Raw genomic sequence first — 21560 nt, 5'->3', positions numbered from 1 at the left:
TTTATTATGTAGCAGGGTATATGTTGAGGGAGGGTCACATTCATAAGGGTGACATCTCCCCTTGCTGTGATACAAGGCTGCCCCTCTGTCAGGTAGCGGTCATACAGATGCTGGAGATCCTCCTTGGTCATTCCAAGCTCTTCCACCTTAGAGCAGGCATGCTCAACCTGCGGCCCCCCAGCTGTTGCAAAACTACAACTCCCAGCATGCTCTAATAGCTGTAGGCTGTCCAGGCATGCTGGAAGTTGTAGTTTTGCAACATCTGGAGGGCCGCAGGTTGGGCATCCTTGCCTTAGAGCCATAGTTCAGACAAGGTGGTTGTTGGCAACTCTACATGGGAGATCCGTCACCCCATCTAGTCCCAGACATTCTTCATAGGGGAAAGGCCTGGTGAACGAGCTGGCCAAGGAAGCTGCTGGATACCCTGAAGAGCCTGTTGTGTAGCTGAGGCAGTGTGTGGTGTTGGTGTTATCTTGTTGGAACACCACATCTCCTCACTGAGTCAAAAAAGGAAGTAGGACTGGTTCCATGATGTCCTGGACATACTGAAGGATGGTCAATGTCCCCTCCACAAATACCATATGGGAACAGCCATGGTAGGTAGTTAATGGCACCCCACACCCGCTGGTGTTGGTCCTGTTTCTCTATACTATGCATAGTGACAGCAGCTGCTCTTCAGCCCTTCTGTGAAATCTGATGTGGCCATCATCAGTACCAAGGCAAAGCCAGCTTTTATTACCGAACACCACTGTTTTCCGTTCATGCCTAAAATGGTCTCTCTCACGGCACCAGTGCAGGCGCTCTTGGTAATGATTAGAGGTCAGTGGCAAACAAGCTACTGCAGTGTATGAATGCAATTGTGCTTCAAATAGAAGGTTTTTTTATGGTCCAGGTGGTCATTTCTTATCTATCTATCTATCTTTAGATGGTATTTTTTCTATTTTGTTTATTTTTTATTATTTTTTAGATTTGAATTGTTTAGTTTCTTCTTTACTCATTTTATGTATTCATTTATTATTTCTCTTTTAGTTTAAAATTTGTTATGGGGCTGAGGAGGGGGAGGGGAGTCTTCATTTTATTATTCATCCTTTTTAGTCTGTGTGATACTGATGGTCTCCGTGTTGCATTTGTCTCTTATTGAATCATTATATTACCTGTTCCTGAATCATCTGTACGTAGTTTATTCCTCACATTCTCCCTGTATTTGTGTATAAAATTATTTCTCTTTTCTGTGAAATCAATACACTTTATATGGTCACAGTAAACGATTTACTTTGATTACTAAATTTTGTATACATTTTATTGTCGATTATATGAATTTTTTGTTTATTTTTTTCAAACATGTATTTTGCATTTTATCCCAAAAATTCTACTTTTTATGTGTTTTTTTCCATATCTTTGTCCTTTTTTTTTTTTCTTCTCATTCTATTTGTTGCTCGTGGGCTGTAGGGTTGCCAATCTGAATTTTTCTTTTTTCTGGACAACTTATTTAAAAATCACGGACAGCCAATGTTTTTTATGGACAAATTTGAAAACCACAATGAATGATAAGGATTCTAAGTAAAACATGTCTCACGCTCGGTATACTGATATAAATGCATTATCAGTCTTTAGAATGAGCTATAAAAAGATGATAATTACAATCACAATGACCCGCTCAAAATCATAAGATTTTTTGTTTTTTTTTACAGACGCTGAAAAAAGTTCCCTATTTTTACAGACTGTCCAGGAATTTCTGAACATTGGCAAACCTGGTGGAGTGTAAAGAGTTGTTTTTGTTTCTTTTTGTTGTAATGTTATATAGTGCAATAAAAATAAAATTTTGTTAAAAAAAATCCTTTATTAATCCGAACTATGCATAATATAGTTTTTATTCTTATTCATTTTGATTAATATTTTCATTTTTTATTTATATATTGAGTTGTTTTTAGATACTCATTTCTGTCTCTCATCATTTATATATTGCAAAAGTATTTGCTTAATCAGCTTAAAAAGTGCGCAAGAAGACTCCTGAGATGTAACCTCGTGTCCTCTAGCCAACAATACATCCCCTGCAGTATGTACCGCACCCTTAATCCTTCTAATATAAATAGTTATCCAATTACCATATGTCATATGTATACCATAGACACACACGCTGTAGAGGGAAGGGTGAAATTTGAATATATATATATATATATATATATATATATATATATTTCTAATATATACATATATACAGTACAGACCAAAAGTTTGGACACACCTTCTCATTCAAAGAGTTTTCTTTATTTTCATGACTATGAAAATTGTAGATTCACACTGAAGGCATCAAAACTATGAATTAACACACGTGGAATTATATACATAACAAAAAAGTGTGAACACTCTGAAAATATGTCATATTCTAGGTTCTTCAAAGTAGCCCCCTTTTGCTTTGATTACTGCTTTGCACACTCTTGGCATTCTCTTGATGAGCTTCAAGAGGTAGTCACCTGAAATGGTCTTCCAACAGTCTTGAAGGCGTTCCCAGAGATGCTTAGCACTTGGCCCTTTTTCCTTCACTCTGCGGTCCAGCTCACCCCAAACCATCTCGATTGGGTTCATTTCCGGTGACTGTGGAGGCCAGGTCATCTGGCGCAGCACCCCATCACTCTCCTTCATGGTCAAATAGCCCTTACACAGCCTGAGGGTTTGTTTGGGGTCATTGTCCTGTTGAAAAATAAATTATGGTCCAACTAAACGCAAACCGGATGGAATAGCATGCCGCTGCAAGATGCTGTGGTAGCCATGCTGGTTCAGTATGCCTTCAATTTTGAATAAATACCCAACAGTGTCACCAGCAAAGCACCCCCACACAATCACACCTCCTCCTCCATGCTTCACGGTAGGAACCAGGCATGTAGAGTCCATCCGTTCACCTTTTCTGCGTCGCACAAAGACACGGTGGTTGGAACCAAAGATCTCATGTGAGCCAGTTTCTTTGTAGCGCTTGATGGTTTTTGTGACTGCACTTGGGGACACTTTCAAAGTTTTCCCAATTTTTCAGACTGACTGACCTTCATTTCTTAAAGTAATGATGGCCACTCGTTTTTCTTTACTTAGCTGCTTTTTTCTTGCCATAATCCAAATTCTAACAGTCTATTCAGTAGGACTATCAGCTGTGTATCCACCTGACTTCTCCACAATGCAACTGATGGTCCCAACCCCATTTATAAGGCAAGAAATCCCACTTATTAAACCTGACAGGGCACACCTGTGAAGGGAAAACCATTTCAGGTGACTACCTCTTGAAGCTCATTAAGAGAATGCCAAGAGTGTGCAAAGCAGTAATCAAAGCAAAAGGTGGCTACTTTGAAGAACCTAGAATATGACATATTTTCAGCTGTTTCACACTTTTTTGTTATGTATATAATTCCACATGTGTTAATTCATAGTTTTGATACCTTTAGTGTGAATCTACAATTTTCATAGTCATGAAAATAAAGAAAACTCTTTGAATGAGAAGGTGTGTCCAAACTTTTGGTCTATACTGTATATATGTACACCCCCTGTATTATGTACATATATATTGGCACTGTATGGCCAGTGGGGACATATGGGTCCCCTGTATGTGGGCCCAGTATATGGGTATCTGTCTGTCAGATGTATTATATATACACTCACCTAAAGAATTATTAGGAACGCCTGTTCTATTTCTCAATAATGCGATTATCTAGTCAACCAATCACATGGCAGTTGCTTCAGTGCATGTAGGGTTGTGGTCCTGGTCCAGACAATCTCCTGAACTCCAAACTGAATGTCAGAATGAGAAAGAAAGGTGATTTCAGCAATTTTGAGCGTGGCATGGTTGTTGGTGCCAGACGGGCCGGTCTGAGTATTTCACAATCTGCTCAGTTACTGGGATTTTCACGCACAACCATTTCTAGGGTTTACAAAGAATGGTGTGAAAAGGGAAAAACATCCAGTATGCGGCAGTCCTGTGGGCGAAAATGCCTTGTTGATGCTAGAGGTCAGAGGAGAATGGGACGACTGATTCAAGCTGATAGAAGAGCAACGTTGACTGAAATAACCACTCGTTACACCCGAGGTATGCAGCAAAGCATTTGTGAAGCCACAACACGCACAACCTTGAGGCGGATGGGCTACAACAGCAGAAGACCCCACCGGGTACCACTCATCTCCACTACAAATAAGAAAAAGAGGCTACAATTTGCACAAGCTCACAAAAATTGGACTGTTGAAGACTGGAAAAATGTTGCCTGGTCTGATGAGTCTCGATTTCTGTTGAGACATTCAAATGGTAGAGTCCGAATTTGGCGTAAACAGAATGAGAACATGTATCCATCATGCCTTGTTACCACTGTGCAAGCTGGTGGTGGTGTAATAGTGTGGGGGATGTTTTCTGGGCACACTTTAGGCCCCTTAGTGCCAATTGGCCATCGTTTAAATGCCACGGGCTACCTGAGCATTGTTTCTGACCATGTCCATCCCTTCATGGCCACCATGTACCCATCCTCTGATGGCTATTTCCAGCAGGATAATGCACCATGTCACAAAGCTTGAATCATTTCAAATTGGTTTCTTGAACATGACAATGAGTTCACTGTACTAAAATGGCCCCCACAGTCACCAAATCTCAACCCAATAAAGCATCTTTGGGATGTGGTGGAACGGGAGCTTCGTTCCCTGGATGTGCATCCCTCAAATCTCCATCAATTGCAAGATGCTATCCTATCAATATGGGCCAACATTTCTAAAGAATGCTATCAGCACCTTGTTGAATCAATGCCACGTAGAATTAAGGCAGTTCTGAAGGCAAAAGTGGGTCCAACACCATATTAGTATGGTGTTCCTAATAATTCTTTAGGTGAGTGTATATAGATATATATATATGGAAAAAAAAATTACCAGCAGCCCCACCAGGCCAAAAAACAAATATAGAGGGTGCACTGTCCGAGTATGGTAACTGGTGCTTACCCACTAATACGGAACAAAGAAATCGGACTGCACTCCAGTTGAATCTTCAGTGAAAAAAAGGTTTATTCACCCATAGGTGGCACAAACGACGTTTCGGCTCGCATATGAGCCTTTCTCAAGCCTATATAGATATGCCCCAATTATCTATATATATATATATATATATATATACACACTCACCTAAAGAATTATTAGGAACACCATACTAATACGGTGTTGGACGCCCTTTTGCCTTCAGAACTGCCTTAATTCTACGTGGCATTGATTCCACAAGGTGCTGATAGCATTCTTTAGAAATGTTGGCCCATATTGATAGGATAGTATATTGCAGTTTATGGAGATTTGAGGGATGCACATCCAGGGCACGAAGCTCCCGTTCCACCACATCCCAAAGATGCTCTATTGGGTTGAAATCTGGTGATTGTGGGGGCCATTTTAGTACAGTGAACTCATTGTCATGTTCAAGAAACCAATTTGAAATGATTTGAGCTTTGTGGCATGGTGCATTATCCTGCTGGAAGTAGCCATCAGAGGATGGGTAAATGGTGGTCATGAAGGGATTGACATGGTCAGAAACAATGCTCAGGTATCCCGTGGCATTTAAACGATGGCCAATTGGCACTAAGAGGCCTAAAGTGTGCCCAGAAAACATCCCCCGCACCATTACACCACCACCACCAGCCTGCACAGTGGTAACAAGGCATGATGGATACATGTTCTCATTCTGTTTATGCCAAATTCAGACTCTACCATTTGAATGTCTCAACAGAAATCGAGACTCATCAGACCAGGCAACATTTTTCCAGTCTTCAACAGTCCAATTTTTGTGAGCTTGTGCAAATTGTAGCCTCTTTTTCCTATTTGTAGTGGAGATGAGTGGTACCCGGTGGGGTCTTCTGCTGTTGTAGCCCATCCACCTCACGGTTGCGCGTGTTGTGGCTTCACAAATGCTTTGCTGCAGACCTCGGTTGTAACGAGTGGTTATTTCAGTCAACGTTGCTCTTCTATCAGCTTGAATCAGTCGGCCCATTCTCCTCTGACCTCTAGCATCAACAAGGCATTTTCGCCCACAGGACGGCCGCATACTGGATGCTTTTCCCTTTTCACACCATTCTTTGTAAACCCTAGAAAAGGTTGTGCGTGAAAATCCAAGTAACTGAGCAGATTGTGAAATACTCAGACCGGCCCGTCTGGCACCAACAACCATGCCACGCTCAAAATTGCTTAAATCACCTTTCTTTCCCATTCTGACATTCAGTTTGGAGTTCAGGAGATTGTCTTGACCAGGACCACAACCCTACATGCATTGAAGGAACTGCCATGTGATTGGTTGACTAGATAATCGCATTAATGAGAAATAGAACAGGTGTTCATAATAATTCTTTAGGTGAGTGTATATAATCATAGCAATAATAGACTGTAGACGTGTAAATATTTTAATAAATTCCTTTTATTATTCAAAGTACAGCGAATAGTCATTTATTGTAGTAGTCGCTGCAGTAGTAGTATAACGCACGTAGTTCAGGGAAAAAGTGTAAGTGCAACAGAGTTAATTAGTATTTATAGTATAAATATAGAGTTATCAATAGACGACTCACGCTTATTTATGAATAATAATTATTGATATTAACACAAAATATTAATAATTCATATTTCCTTTAACACACACATAGCAATCAATTAAAGGGCTTAAATCAGTTAAAGGTCTGAAATGATTAGAAAATGCTAATATTACCCCCAATGCTAAAAACATGAAAAAAAAACATTGCAAAGTCAAGCGACCCAGCTCGCTTTGAACGTTGCTATTTTTCAGACGGCAGATGATCTCAAATATTTTCAGGTTAGTTTCGGACAAAACCACTAAAACGGTGCGTAGTGCCATTTTAGAGCACATGTCGGTGGGAAAAAGGCACTAGGGAGGAAGAAGGGGTCTTACGTGACCCTGAGAGGAAGTGGTGGTGGTGGGGGTCTTGCACTGATTGGTTTCCAGACTGACAGACAGCCTGGATGAGCCAATCAGTGCTGCAGCAGGAAGGGAGATGCCCTAGCAGAGCGAGCAGAACGATATTCTCTGCTGGGCTGTGAATGAGGGTGGTTGTGTGTGATGGTGTCTGCCAGGAAAATTATCTTAGGGAGTCAGGGTGAGTGAAAAGTCAATCAGGGACAGTCAGAAATCAATTAAGCTTATTGACCGGGAGATTGAAGGGAAAGGCTAGGATTCCAAAGAAGAATTGTGTGTGTTATGTACAATATAGGACAGCTGACAGACAGAGATAGAGGAGACAGGACCCTTGGCTATGCCTGCTATCAGAAGTGCAGGTGCACCTCAAAAGCAGCTGCCTGCAAGGAAATACTTCCACCCCCCCCCTCCCATTTTTTTCCTGGTTTCAATTTCATTAAGCTGCATATATACGTGATTAGTGCAGCAATATCCACGGTGTGGCAGCTATCTAGCTGTGTCTAATAAGGTGAAATGTAGCTTAAAGCTGTAATCGTCCGTTTATGTATATTCAGTTTCCAGATGGTTGGAATTTACATTTTTGGGGGGATTGTTAAATCTAATTAAACCAGCATATATATACGTGACTACTGCAAAACACAGGGCATAGCAACAATCTACCTGTGTGTGTATTAACGAGAAATTGAGTGTCAAGCCTCAATTGTCTGTTTACATATATACAGGTTCCACATGGCCGCAATAAAAATAATTATTATTATATTTTTTTTTTAGGGAGGGGGGGGGGGGGTCAATTTAATTAAGCTGCATATACATGTGATTATTGCAGCAATACCCCTGGTGTGGAAGCGATCTACCAGGGTGTATTAAGCATCAAGCCTCAATCATCTGTTTACATGTGTTTAGTTTCCACGTGATTGAAATGTAAAAAATATCATTAAGCAGCATACATTCGTGATTATTGCATCAATACCAACATTCTCTCCCAGCTCAGGCTGATTCCGGATGAATAGACCTCGTATTGCCTTAATCCAAACCGATTTGGGTACAAACCAAACTTTTTCTAAAATTCAGCGAACCGGACTCGAAACAAATCTTGTCAGGTTTTGCTCTTTCTCCTGCCCTGACTGCGGTAGTCAATTGCCTGTGGACCAGAAATGTGGCATCCCATCTGTAGTCCCAAGCACCACTGAAGCCATTCACTGACCTTAGAGGTGATGTGTTCCCAAGCAATGTGGACCACTGAGCCTCTGTGCATTCCAGGCCTTAAAGTGTAACTGTCGTTTCTGCTTATTTTTACTATTGTGTAGGGGCAGAGATGTTAAACATTTTTGTATTATATTTTATTAGGGAAAGAGGTTTCTTTCTACTAGAAAACAGGATTTAAAGAGTCTTATTCTAACAGCATTGCTAAGGAGAATCTGTTGTCTGTCTGCAGAAGATGCCTGTGTGTAACATGCAGATACTTCCAGCTGCCTCTTGTTATTTCTTCAGTCCCTGACTATGGACATGTGGCCTGACAATTAGGCCCCTTTCACACGGACGAGATTTCCGCGCGGGTGCAATGCGTGAGGTGAATGCATTGCACCCGCACTGAATCTGGACCCATTTATTTCTATGGGGCTGTGCACATGATTTTCACGCATCAGTTGTGCGTTGCGTGAAAATCGCAGCATGCTCCTCTTTGTGCGTTTTTCACGTAACGCAAGCCCCATAGAAATGAATGGGGTTGCGTGAAAATCGCAAGCATCCACAAGCAAGTGCGGATGCGGTGTGATTTTCACGCACGGTTGCTAGGAGACGATCGGGATGGAGAACCGATCATTATTATTTTCCCTTATAACATGGTTGTAAGGGAAAATAATAGCATTCTGAATACAGAATGCATAGTACAATAGGGCGTTTTTTTATTTAACTCACCTTAATCCACTTGTTTGCGCAGCCGGCATCTTTTCTGTCTTCTTTTGTGAGGAATAGGACCTTTGATGACGTCACTACGTTCATCACATGGTCCGTCACATGATCCATCACCATGGTAAAAGATCATGTGACGGACCATGTGATGAGCGCAGTGATGTCATCAAAGGTCCTATTCCTCACAAAAGAAGACAGAAGAGATGCCGGCTGCGCAAACAAGTGGATTAAGGTGAGTTAAATTATAATTATTTTTTGTTAACCCCTCCAGCCCTATTTCCCTTATAACCATGTTATAAGGGAAAATAATACAATCTACACAACCTTGAACCCAAACCTGAACTTCTGTGAAGAAGTTCGGGTCTGGGTACCACATTCAGTTTTTTATCACGCGCTGGCAAAACGCATTGCACCTTAATCCGGACACGCTCGTCTGCAAGGGGCCTTACTATGGGTGCCGCCACATGGCTGAAGTGGCGGCACCCATAGATGTAAGAGTCTTCCAAAAATGTCATGTATATATTTGCATAGGTGGGCGCCACATTGGACCCCATCGCGGTCCCTCTTAACTGTACATAGTAATCATCCCGAAATCTGAAATAATTCTTACATAAAATAAACCTCAATAGACCAAGTAGAAACAATCTACATTCCTCTGTATAGTTTGTCTGAAGCAGACATAGTTCCACAGCATGGAGCCCTAATTACCGGTGACTTCTGAGCGGTACTCGATCTGAGTCCTTTGACCTAGGAGACACTAATTTGAATGTATGTGATGCACGGCTATGCAGGGCCTTAATAATTAATTTGCTAACATTATGGGGATGAGGCAGCCAAATATGTGAGTGGTTTTCCCACTGTTTTGATAGAAAACTGCTGGACCCCCTCTTTTGTTTCATGATACTGTAATTTGTGATCATAGATCGCTGCAAGCCCGTTACGTGCTGTGTATGTGTGTATCATGTGACTGGTCACATGATTGTCAAGTCTGCCGGCCGTGTCCACCCATGCTTGGGAACGAGCGTGCGCAGTGTGCCTCTGCTGCCTGGCGGCCATCTTGGTTGCGGGCTTCCGATCTCTGCCTTTTATAGATAATATCGCGGTACGAGAGATGTCCCGCGCATGCACCTTATCAATTCCTGGACGCCGAGTGAACCCTGCTCTCTCCCCCAGTATGTGAGATCTCCATTTGAATTTTTTTTTTATATTTACACAATCATGGGCACCTGTATGTAATTATCGTTAATCATGTTTACAAATTAGAATTAACTTGTTTATGGATTTTATATTTTATATGATATCACAAATGGAACACTGATGTGAATTTTGTATAATGATCGATTATATATATATGTCATGAATTTGGATCATGTATTTTGCACCTTGTTAGAAAAATTCTTGTATAATCATGTAAATTATATTGTAATTTGGCATACTTTATAAACACCTGTGTGTGCACTGACTGTTATGGCTTGACAAAGGCTCCATAGAGAGAGCTGAAACGTTGCTGTCTTCACATGGGGGAATAAACACCCTATTTTTTCACGGATTTTTGTGTGGTGCCTTGGATTTCTTCTTTGCATATCTATCTATCTATCTATCTCAATCTATTATCCATCCATCTATTTATCTGTCTATCTATTAATCTGTCAGTAATCTCAGAGGTCTCCTAGGACTATGTCGGACCCCTTTTAAGCGCTATAATGCCAAGAGAGCTTAGTAATGTCAAAGTCACAACGATATACTGTATATGTCTATGGGTAAATCAAATATTTGGCAGCACTCCCATAAGTCAAAGTGAAAAAAGGAAAAACTTTCTTTCCCCATAGACTTGTGGGAGTACTGCCCATATATCTTCCAACTCCAAGCTGTGCAGACCTGAATCGAAGCATATCTGTCCAAACACTGAATCTATCTATCTAAATCTATCTAGTTAAGGCTTTACTTGAGCAAGTCCTGAATCTCGTAAAGTGGGAGTTATATACAGTGCGCTCCTTAGAAGGAAGTCACAGGACGGTTTTACTGCGTCTCATCCACAATCATCTCTCAATAAAATATCCTCTGTATTTGGTGAAGTAATTACAGAGAACCCATCATGACCAATTATGTAGTTAAAATATCACGTATGTAATTATCCGGGTGACTCAGGTGACAGACATTGTGGAGAGCCATTGTTATGGTGCAGTCACGTTTCTGTCTACACTCAGCTATTAGAGATCCCGAATGAGCAGATGGCGAGGTGTCTCCTGCTGATTCCTAAACGCATCAAGGCACAAATGTGAAGGTTCTCAACGCCAAAGAGGACATATGCATTGTGGGGTTTCGCTCAGGTAGATAGGGTAAGCGGGGGCAGTACAGAGGAAAAATACAAGTTCTTAACTCAAAACGTCAGTGTTTATTGACACTTGAGGCAAATGCACAAAACAGCAGTAACTTTGCAGTCTTGGTGTTAATTCACACACAATGGAAAGTTCATATAACACAAGTCACCTTGCTGGCAGTTCTGCCTCCAGTAGTCCCCACCCTATTTAAGGACAGCCAGGTGCTGCCAAAACCCGGACCGGCACTTAAACTCCGGTCCGGTATTTTATCTCACCTGGCTGGAAACCAGCCCAGCCGCACATGCTGGGAGGAAAATACCTGCCTTACCAGACATAACCCCTCACTGTGTCACAGCATGTTCAGATCTACAGATATAAAGTGGACTAGTGTCACTAGTGGCTCATCAGGAGGCTCCAAGATAATGCCCAGCAACAAGTCATAATGCTCTGCACATCTCTATTAAATTTAAAGAGCATCTGTCAGCAGGAACAACTCTATTGAACCAGTTATACTGCCTGGTAGAGTTGACCGTGCTGATTAAAATGATACCTATTCTGTCTTCATACACGTTCACACAGTGTGCAGTCTGACATTCAGCATAAACCATTCCTGTCTTCCAAATAAGAGGACTGTTCTTTGTAGTCTAACTTGTTTATTGGTCAACAGGTTGTACATATGTGATTGATTATATACGATTGGTAAAACTACAAGAATACAAATAGCATGTATAAGTATTAAGCATGAATAGCATGTACTATAACATTACATTAACAGTGAAGGCACATGGTAAAATGGCTGCCTATACATAGGATTACATGTCTATCTAACAGTCATAACAACTCCCTGAGTAACAAATTGTTACTAATTGTTACTAGTTACTAATTGTAAATTCTTGAATTCACCATGAGCTAACAATTCTGTAGCATCCAGTCTTATAACTCTGCATTGTAGTGTTCTTCTGTTATTCATCCTGGAAATAAATTAACAACTGGGACTTACCATTCTGTTTGTCAAAGGCTGGGGGTGGTAGTACATATCTGGGAATGGTAATGCCCAGTTGTCATGCTATTCATGCATTCCCAGGAGGAATAACAGAGGGACAGACAGTTCAGAGAAGGAACTTTATATAATTGTTATTTTATGGAAAATACAATGATTTACTCAAATGCAAAGGAAAACAAAGTCACAACCAACTTTTACATTCATTAGGAGAACAATGAGATTGTGTTGAAGTTGTAGCAATAATGATTCACGGGTGACACTGAGGAACCACGGCCTAAGACGTGCGATGGAGGGGTGGGCATTAGAGGGTTAGGTTGGACATTCTTGCCTTCTTGCCCCCCCCCAGGAAAATATCTACACATGGGCCCCTCACCACCAATGACTCCTTATCTAATGATGAGTAGAAGAACTATTGGAACCCAAAGCGTTGGACCTTGTGATGGTTCCCTCTGAAAATCTTCACCTTGACCACCAAGGGGCACATTTTTTTATTTAAAATATTGCCGCACACCCCCTGACTTACTGTTTACCTGACCTCTAGGTCCCACAATGGAGGCTTATATCACCACCATCAGCATGTATGATGGCATCTCCTCTGTCATGTAGGACCTGGTGTCATGAGGAGTTAGGATTTCCCTCGCTCCTCTGTGTTCTTCTCTCTCTCATTATAGAACCTCGAGGATACACATCATAGACAAAGAGCATGACAGATCTGACGGATATTCTTCCTCTTAGTCACGGAGGTGTCAGGACGTCACAGGTTTCAGACGTTCAGGGGGGAGGAGAACATGACGGGGATTGTCTGGGAAATCTTATGACTGAGGGATTTGGATAATGTCACCTGGAGATTATTGAGGACTTACGTATTATATTAGACACACGAAGTCTGCAAAGTCCTTCACTTGTCTTCTTCTCTCGAGCATATTTTGCAAACAGACATATGCATGCGGAAAGCACATAAATGATCCTTGTGCTTTCTTCCTCTGTATGTCGCTCTGCAAAAAGATAGAACGTGTCCTATACTTGAAGTGAATGGGTGTGCAAAAAATGCGGATGCAACATGGACCGCATCCGTTTTTTTTTGCGCATCCGTGATTTGCGGACTTCAAAATGGATACAGTCATATGCATGAGGCCTTATGTTTAGGACAGTTTTTAGGCTCCCCCTTTTTGAAGCCATTCTAACAGTGGAGTAATGGAAACCTTCAAAATGCACTGACACCCTGGTAAGCTGCAGTGGAAAGCATGGAGGAGGAACAGAGCAGTAACCTGAGCCTCTGATGTGACAAGAAGTAGCTTCCTTACACTGGACGTGTGCTCATAAGTATGAGATAGGGAATGGGGACGCAATAGTTGTAATCACACCTGATCACCACTGCAATTGCTACAGCCAGCATGTAAACAAAGCAGTGAAGGCAGTACTTGTGTGAGCGCTGCCTTCTCTTCAAATAGCTGATCGACAGGGTGGAGTCGGACCCCCACCAATCTGATATTGAGGACCTATCCTAAGGGTAGGTCATCAATAGTAAAAAATGGACAACCCCTTTAAGCTGGGAGTTGGGCGGAGCTTAGTGGGCAGATGGGGCAGGGCTTAGCAGTGCAACGGGATGGAACTCAGCAGTGTGATGGGGACACAACTTAGCAGCGTGATGGGTGCCCCCAAATTGCTTGGGGTCCCAGAAATGCCAAAATCGCCTCTGAGGACATCAAGTGCCTGAGATAAGCTGAGGTCCCACCTCCACCTTCCTATGGTAATTGGGTAACTCAGATTTTATTTTCTAGTTTGCTGTGCAAACAGATGGTTCTCTAGGTGATGGACGCCTTGGGGCTCATACCTCTTGTGATCTCTCTATTTTAGACTACCTTGGACTCCTATCGACAATGCCCCTCCGTTGCAGTAAATAATCATAGAAAAAGCTAATACTGAATAAAAAAACACATGGGGTCATTTATCAAACTGGTGTAAAGTAGAACTGGCTTAGTTGCCCCTAGCAACCAATCAGATTCCACCTTTCATTTTCCAAAGCAGCTGTGAAAAATGAAAGGTGAGATCTGATTGGTTGCTATGGGCTACTAAGCTAGTTCTGCTGTGCACCAGTTTGATAAATCTCTCCCATAGTAGCTAAGAATTTTCCGTAGGAAATTTTATGTCCAGTGACGTCTCATAATGATTAATATGAGTAATATTTCTGCATTTTCCTGCCATATTTTGTAAAATGGTTCCCAAACTTAAAGGGGCTGTCTGAAGTCGCGATATTGGTGGCCTATCCTCATCAATATCAGATCATTGGGGGTCTTATTCTCAGCACCCCCGGTGATCGGAGGTTATCCTTGAGTTGGACGCCAGATTTGTTAGTGATAATTAAGAGCTCATGTGCACAACGGTAGTTCCAGTCCACTATCGGTTTGCATTTTTTGCGGGTCGGAGGCTGACCCATTAATTTCAATGGGGCCGCAAAAGATGTGGACAGCACACGGAGTGCTATCTGCATCCATATGTCCATTCCACAAGCCTGCAAAATAGATAAAACATGCCCTATTCTTGTCCATTTTGTGGACAAGGTTAGAACATTTCTAAATGGTGAGATCCATGATTTGTGGATGCACGTTTTGCGGACCATAAAACAGATTTGGTCGTGTGTGAGGACTAATCCTAAGTATAGACCTTCATAATTGTGATCTTGGACAACCCCTTTAGCAGGGTGACATTAGAAACTGTATAATTGTCCCTTAGCCACAGTAGGGCAGGTTTATATCACTGCCATCAGCATGTATGTGGATATGCATGATACCGTCTCCTCTGTCGTGGAGGATCCGGTGTCGTGAGGAGATGGGATTTTCTCCTCCCTCTCATTATAGAATACATGTGTACACATGACAGACAGAGAACATGACAGATCTGACAGATATTCTGCCCGTGAGTCATGGAGCTGTCGGGACGTCACAAGCGTCAGAGATTCAAGCGGGTGGAGAACTGGAGGGGTTTGTCTGGGAAATAGTATGACTGAGGAATCTGGATAATGTCCCTTGGAGCTCTCAACTGCTCCTCCAGAACATTATATAATGCTCACAGGGGCACGTAACTAATGGGATTAAATCTGTTTTTGGAGTAAATTGCGTAAAAAACTTGCTTGAGATATTGGTGCTAAATTAGTGACTTTGGAAAGTGACAAGAACGTGGACATGGTCTGCAAACAGACAAGATTCTACTCAAATTCAATTAGTCAGGGAAAATGGCACAAACTTCTGGCACCATGCAACATCTGCCTGCATTGGGTGCAATGGAGATGAATGGTTGCCGTGAGCTTGTGCTGATACACAGCAGCCAATCCGTAGAAACAGAGCTGTGGAATAAAACATGGAGAACACAGAAAACGGAACCTCATGAAATAGAAAAGACTACGTAAAAACCTCTCTACCCATCTAGTGACATGCTTGGTTGCTGACGAGGGATGATGAGGAAGGATGATGGCCCCCTCTGTGAGGTATGCCAGACCTAGCAGGGGAATTATGCGTGAGGTCACGGTGTGAGCAATAGATGTGCCGAGGTAAATACAGTTCTGGTTACTCACGGTTATGTCGTCCCTGGACAGGCTTGCATAAGTGAAGATGAGAACGGCACACGGATTCTCTGGGGCACACTCTGATGTAAGGGACACTGGCCATATGGTGGTTCGAGGTGCCCTTGATGGTCTGTATTAATGTGCCTATGGCAAGGTCCCTTGTAGTGATGCTAGTACCTTTTGTATGGAGGTACAACCATTTACTGTAGTGTTAATTGAGGAACTTGAGACTGAAACGAGTAGGATGAACTCCAGGGTGGAACTTTACTGAAGATAACTTCTGATAACAGTACATCCAAAGTATTAAACAGTCTCTTGGCGCAGAGGTAACACTGCTGCAGGTCCTCTGATGACAAGTGTAAATGTCCCTCTCTAATTATTAAATGTAATGAAATCGTAGCCTTACGGGTGGAGGACTTCAGGGCTGGTCCTGGTGATCCCGGTTCAGGCTTGTGAAGTTGCCGGAGGCTGGTGACTCTTTCCCTTTAGCAATCCAAAGGTCCTAAGGCACTAGTAGAATATGGCCATAACCCTTTGGGGGTCTCTTTCCTTAGTATTTTCTGAGTAAATTGGAGCACTTCAGCTCTGGACTGAAAACTGGCTGAAGGCTCAAGATTGCAGACAGCACTTGACACAACTGGTCTCTCAACTGCAACTCTAGACTCAACTTTCACTAACTAGGCCTGAGCTGGACTATATATATGGGAGATATTATCTCCCCCTAGTGGTAAGCTCAGTGAAATGCAGTCTAAATACACCTGTAAGCAGGGATTACACATAAATACACATTGCAGCACAAGAACAGGCTATATAAAGCATAAAAAGCATAATACAACAACTTTGCAGTACCCACGAGGGTAGTGGGACACTGAATACCCCCCTTGTTTAACCCGTGTCGACCTCGACACGAAGATGAAGGTCTCCTGAAAAATACAAATAAGAGAACAATCCTGCAGGCATGAAGAACAGTACCATAACCCATATCAATACTTTTTCTTGAAATATGAAAAGCAATTGGTTAGGCACAATTGTAAATATCAGGCAAAAATCAAGAATGGTGGTAAACAAGTGGAAAGGGGTGTCATTTCTTTCCTCTGGAGACTGATGAACAGGGGTGCTGACCTGGCACAGCAGAACAATAATACCAGGATAGTCCATAATGGGGAAATAATGAACATGGGTGAAAATCAGGAGGCTCACAGGGCATGAGTCCATTCCCTGAGCATAGGGGAAGTAAAGATGATGAACAACACAGAGGCTCAGGTACGTTTAAGTCTATCTCCTGGCACAGGCAAATAATCAATGTCAAAAAGTCTCTTACTCAGGCTCTGTAGTCTTACCAAAGTGAAATTGTAATCCACATTAAACTGGGGTATCTGGAAGGTTTCTCCTCTGATTCTAAATTAAATATGCCCTATAACGAGCAGGTGGTTGTCCCTTTTTAATCCAACTGGATCTCCGAAGTGGTGGTCCTTCTTCTGACCTTGGCGCAAGGGGACATGGTACATTTGGAGTTTCTTGCACTACTGAAACTTCTTCTTGAGGTGGTTCCTCTGGCTGATGTGACAAAGTACTGACTGGAGCAGGGACATCAATGTTTAACCATGGTGTAAGGAACCATTTTAGAGGATCTGTTTCTGTCATTAGCTTTTCAACAGTTTGCATAGACTTTACAGACTTAACTGGTTCAGTCACTTGAATTGGAGGTTGATGTTCCTTTGTAACAATCTCATCTGGAAGGATTCCTCCTGGAGTATCTTTCTCCTTGTTACACAATTTCAAGTGATTGCGATTAACTTTTTGAGGTGATTTGTTTTCTCTGGTGATCTCATAGGTGTCAGTTGCTGGATTAGAGATAGCTAAAACGATGTAGGGAACTCTTTCCCACTTAGTGTCCACTGAACTCTTTCCCACTTGTTCTTTAGCCATACATAATCACCAATTCCAAGAGGCTCTGCTTTGACAGATTGGTCATAATCTTTTTGCTACTTTTTGTGAGCATGTTTCATGCAGTGGTGAACAATTTCTTGTGCATCAGCTAGACGTCTTTGGTGCTCGCACACCCAATCAGTTTTTGGCAATGGATTGATGGCATCAGGCACTTGTACGTCCAAAGTATGGTCAGCAGATAGTTTACCTTGTCGGCCAAACATGAGGTAGTAAGGTGTATACCCCGTGGAATAGTGAAAGGTATTATTATAGGTATACATCAGCTGAGGTAGAAGAGTAGGCCAATCATTTCTGGTAGCAGGTGGCACAGCTCTAAGCATTTCTATTAGGGTCTGGTTGATTTTTTCACAAAGTCCATTACCTTGGGGATGGTAAGCTGTTGTTCTGATTTTCTGGCAATGGTGAAGTGAACACAGTTCTTTGAAGAGTTGCGACTCAAAGAATTTTTTCTGGACATCCATATGGTAACAGGAAATGTTTCCAGAAGGCATCTGCAGTTGTTTTAGCGGTCAAGTCCTTAACAGGTACGGCTACAACGAATTTGGTGTAGTGGTCAATGATGGTCATAGCGTATGTGTAGCCTGAGCAACTTGGTTCCAGCTTCACATGGTTAATTGCAACGATCTTGAATGGTTTTTGGCTTACAATAGAAAGTAAGGGTGCTTTTTGGTCATGCTCTTCACCTCATCCAATAGCACAGGTGGAACACTCTCGACACCACTTCTCAATGTCTTCTCGCATTCCAATCCAATAGAATCGTCTACGGACGGTAGCTTCTGTCTTCTACACACCAAAGTGTCCTGATTTGTCATGGTACATCTCTAGAATGATGCTTGCATCCCAGCGGGGTATTAGGATTTGGTATACCCTGCCATAGGTAACTGGATCCAGGCTTCTTCTCAGTAGTAGGCCCTTCTGCAGAAAGAGTTGTTTCCTGTGTCTCCACAGCTTCAACAGTTCTGGGTCTGTATTTCTTCTGCGGATTCTCTCAGGTGTTCTTCCACTGGTGAGGAAGTCAAGTAGCTCTCCGATTACTCTACTTTCTGACTGAAGTTTGATCCATCTCTCCTTTTCAATTTAAGATTCTGGATTATTCTGTAGATGGAGATTTAGCACTCTTTTGTTTTTGATGGAGAGGATGCTTTGTTAGGCGAAGTTTTTGTAGAAATTAGGCATCTCCACTTCTTCCCAGACATCTATGGGTGCAGTAGGGTCTTCTTTGGTAGGCAGACGAGATAAGGCATCTGCATTCTCATTGGACTTGCCTGTTCTGTATTTTACAGTGAAGTTGTAGTTAGCAAGGCGTGAGGCCCATCTTTGTTCTAAGGCACCTAGCTTAGCTGTATTGAGATGCGCCAGTTGGTTGTTATCGGTGAAAGCTATGAAGGGAGTTGCTGCAAGGTAGTCCTTAAATTTTTCGGTGACATCCCACACAAGTGCGAGGAACTCTAACTTGAAAGAGCTGTAGTTCCGGTCATTCCTTTCAGGGATCTGCTAGCATAAGCAATTACTCTCTCTTTACCTTCTTGCACTTAAGACAGGACAGCTCCCAGGCCTTTCTGGCTGGCATCAGTGTAGAGATGGAAGGGCTGTTGGTAATCTGGATATCCCAAGACAGGTGGTTTGGTTAGCTTATTTTTCAAGAGCTGGAATGCAATTTCCCTGTCTTCATTCCACTCCACATCTTCTCATACTTCTTTGGGAGTCCTCTTAGGAGTTCTTGAATTGGCTCAGCAATCTGGGCGAAGTGAGGGATGAAGAGTCTGTAATACCCTGCAAAACTAAGGAAACTTCTCACCTCTTTTACTGTTGTAGGAGTAGGCTAATTCTGGACTGCAGCTAACTTTTCAGGATCTGGTTTAACACCTTCTACACTGACAACATGCCCCAGGTACTTGACTTCTGGCTTCAGCAGGTAGCGCTTAGATGGTTTGATCTTAAGTCCATGTTTAATGAGGACTTGGAAGACTTCTGCAAGGTGTTTCAAGTGGTCTTCGTAGGATTTGGAATAAATAATGACATCATCCAGGTAGAGTAGGACAGTCTCAAAGTTTCTATGGCCTAAGCAGCGTTCCATTAGTCGTTGAAATGTTCCTGGTGCATTACAAAGTCCAAAGGGCATGTAATTAAACTCGAATAAGCCCATGGGGGTGCTGTTTTCTCTCGGTCTTCAGGAGCCATGGGTACTTGCCAGTATCCACTGATCAGATCAAGAGTAAATAAATAGGCTGATGATCCCAGTGCTGTCAGAGTTTCTTCAATTCTGGCTAAAGGATAGGCATCCTTGTGGGTGATTTGGTTAATTTTTCTGTAATCCACACAGAACCTGATATTGCCATACTTTTTCCGGACAAGAACTAGGGGTGCAGCCCATGGACTATGGCTGTCTTGGACAATATTGGAATCCTTCATCTCTCAGATCATTTGTTTAACAGATTGGTACATTGTTGGTTGTATAGGCCAGTACCTTTCTTTTATTTGGGGGTGAGAGACGGTAGGAATAGTGTGCTTGATCCCACAGACTTCCCCATAATCCGTAGAGTCCTTACTGAAGGCTTGGTGATGTTCCTTCACAATGTTCAAAACTCCTTCAATTTGGTTTTTGGGCGTAGAGCTGTCCCCCACGTTAAGTTCTTCCCACCATGATGCAGGCGGAGCATGTTCTGGAGTACTGGAGCTCTGCGCAGATTGTCCTATTTTAGTTGCAGGCACACTGATAACATCCTGGAAAGATATTTGCAATAACTGAGCAACAGTATAATGTTTAGTGAGTGTAACATGGTGATCATTTAAGTTTATGAGACAGACAGGCACTTTTCCTTGGGAAACAGTCACTAAGCTCCTTGCAGCTCTTACTAGAGGATGGTCATCTAGCGCTAAGGACTCTACCATGGCTTGGTAGTCTTGACCTTGAATTCCCAGGGTGGCACGGCACCATATAAGTGTCTCGGTATTTGGTTTAAGGATCACAGGCTGGTTACATCGAATGGGGACACAGCAGATTTCTCCTTTCTTATTGGCGAATATCTGTTGTGCGCTTAGCACACGGATGGTCTGTTGTGTGCTCCTTTTGGAGGCAGGTGAAGCAGTAGACATAGATTGGTGTAATGCCTCAAGCATTTCAGTGTAACAATTCCTAAGGACATTCATTCCTAGGATCACTGCAGAGCCACCTTTGTCTCCGTCTTGTGCAACAATAACACCTTGTGTAGGTAGGGTGGTTTCTCCTACTTGCGGAGTTGGCTCCCAATGACCATGTATTGGCACGGGTTTCCCGTTGCTGGCTGTAAGATCCAACCAGGATTCTGGTGGTTGCGTAAGTTGGCTCTGGTCCCAGTATTTATCAAATGCAGGCCGTAGGATGGTAGTGACCTGAGATCCGGTGTCCAGTAGGACGACTAAAGAAATTCTGTTAATTCGGATTGCTACTTCTGGACCGGATCCTACATATCTGGGCATCCAGTTGGGATCTTGTGGACCTATTGGTTTACCTCTCAAGGGGCTCTCTTTTAACCGCCAGCACATTGTTTCTGTATGTCCTATCTTATGAAAGTAGGTGCAAATAGGTCACCTGTGGGCGTTGGAGTGATGATTTGGACGCCCGCCAGGACTTCTGGGATATATATCTTTGTAGTCAGGAGGGAAAAGTTATTTTCGTACAAGTCTCTCATCCTCCAATAATAAAGGCTTCTCCCACTGTTCTAATTTCTGACACACCTTCTCCAGGCTTTTTGTCAAAAAGTTAACCTGTTCTGTCAAGGCTGCTACGGCATCAGGGACTGGAGCCTGACAGGCTGCCGGACAACATTTGGAAGGGGTAGCAGGCGTATGAACAAGAGTTTCAGCAATTTTTGTGAGTTCTGGCTGCGGACTCTTTCCCAGAATGCTAATAGC

This window comes from Bufo gargarizans, chromosome 9 (genome assembly GCF_014858855.1).
Source record: "Bufo gargarizans isolate SCDJY-AF-19 chromosome 9, ASM1485885v1, whole genome shotgun sequence".
Lineage (NCBI taxonomy): Eukaryota > Metazoa > Chordata > Amphibia > Anura > Bufonidae > Bufo > Bufo gargarizans.
Note: the sequence above shows the minus strand (reverse complement) of the source record.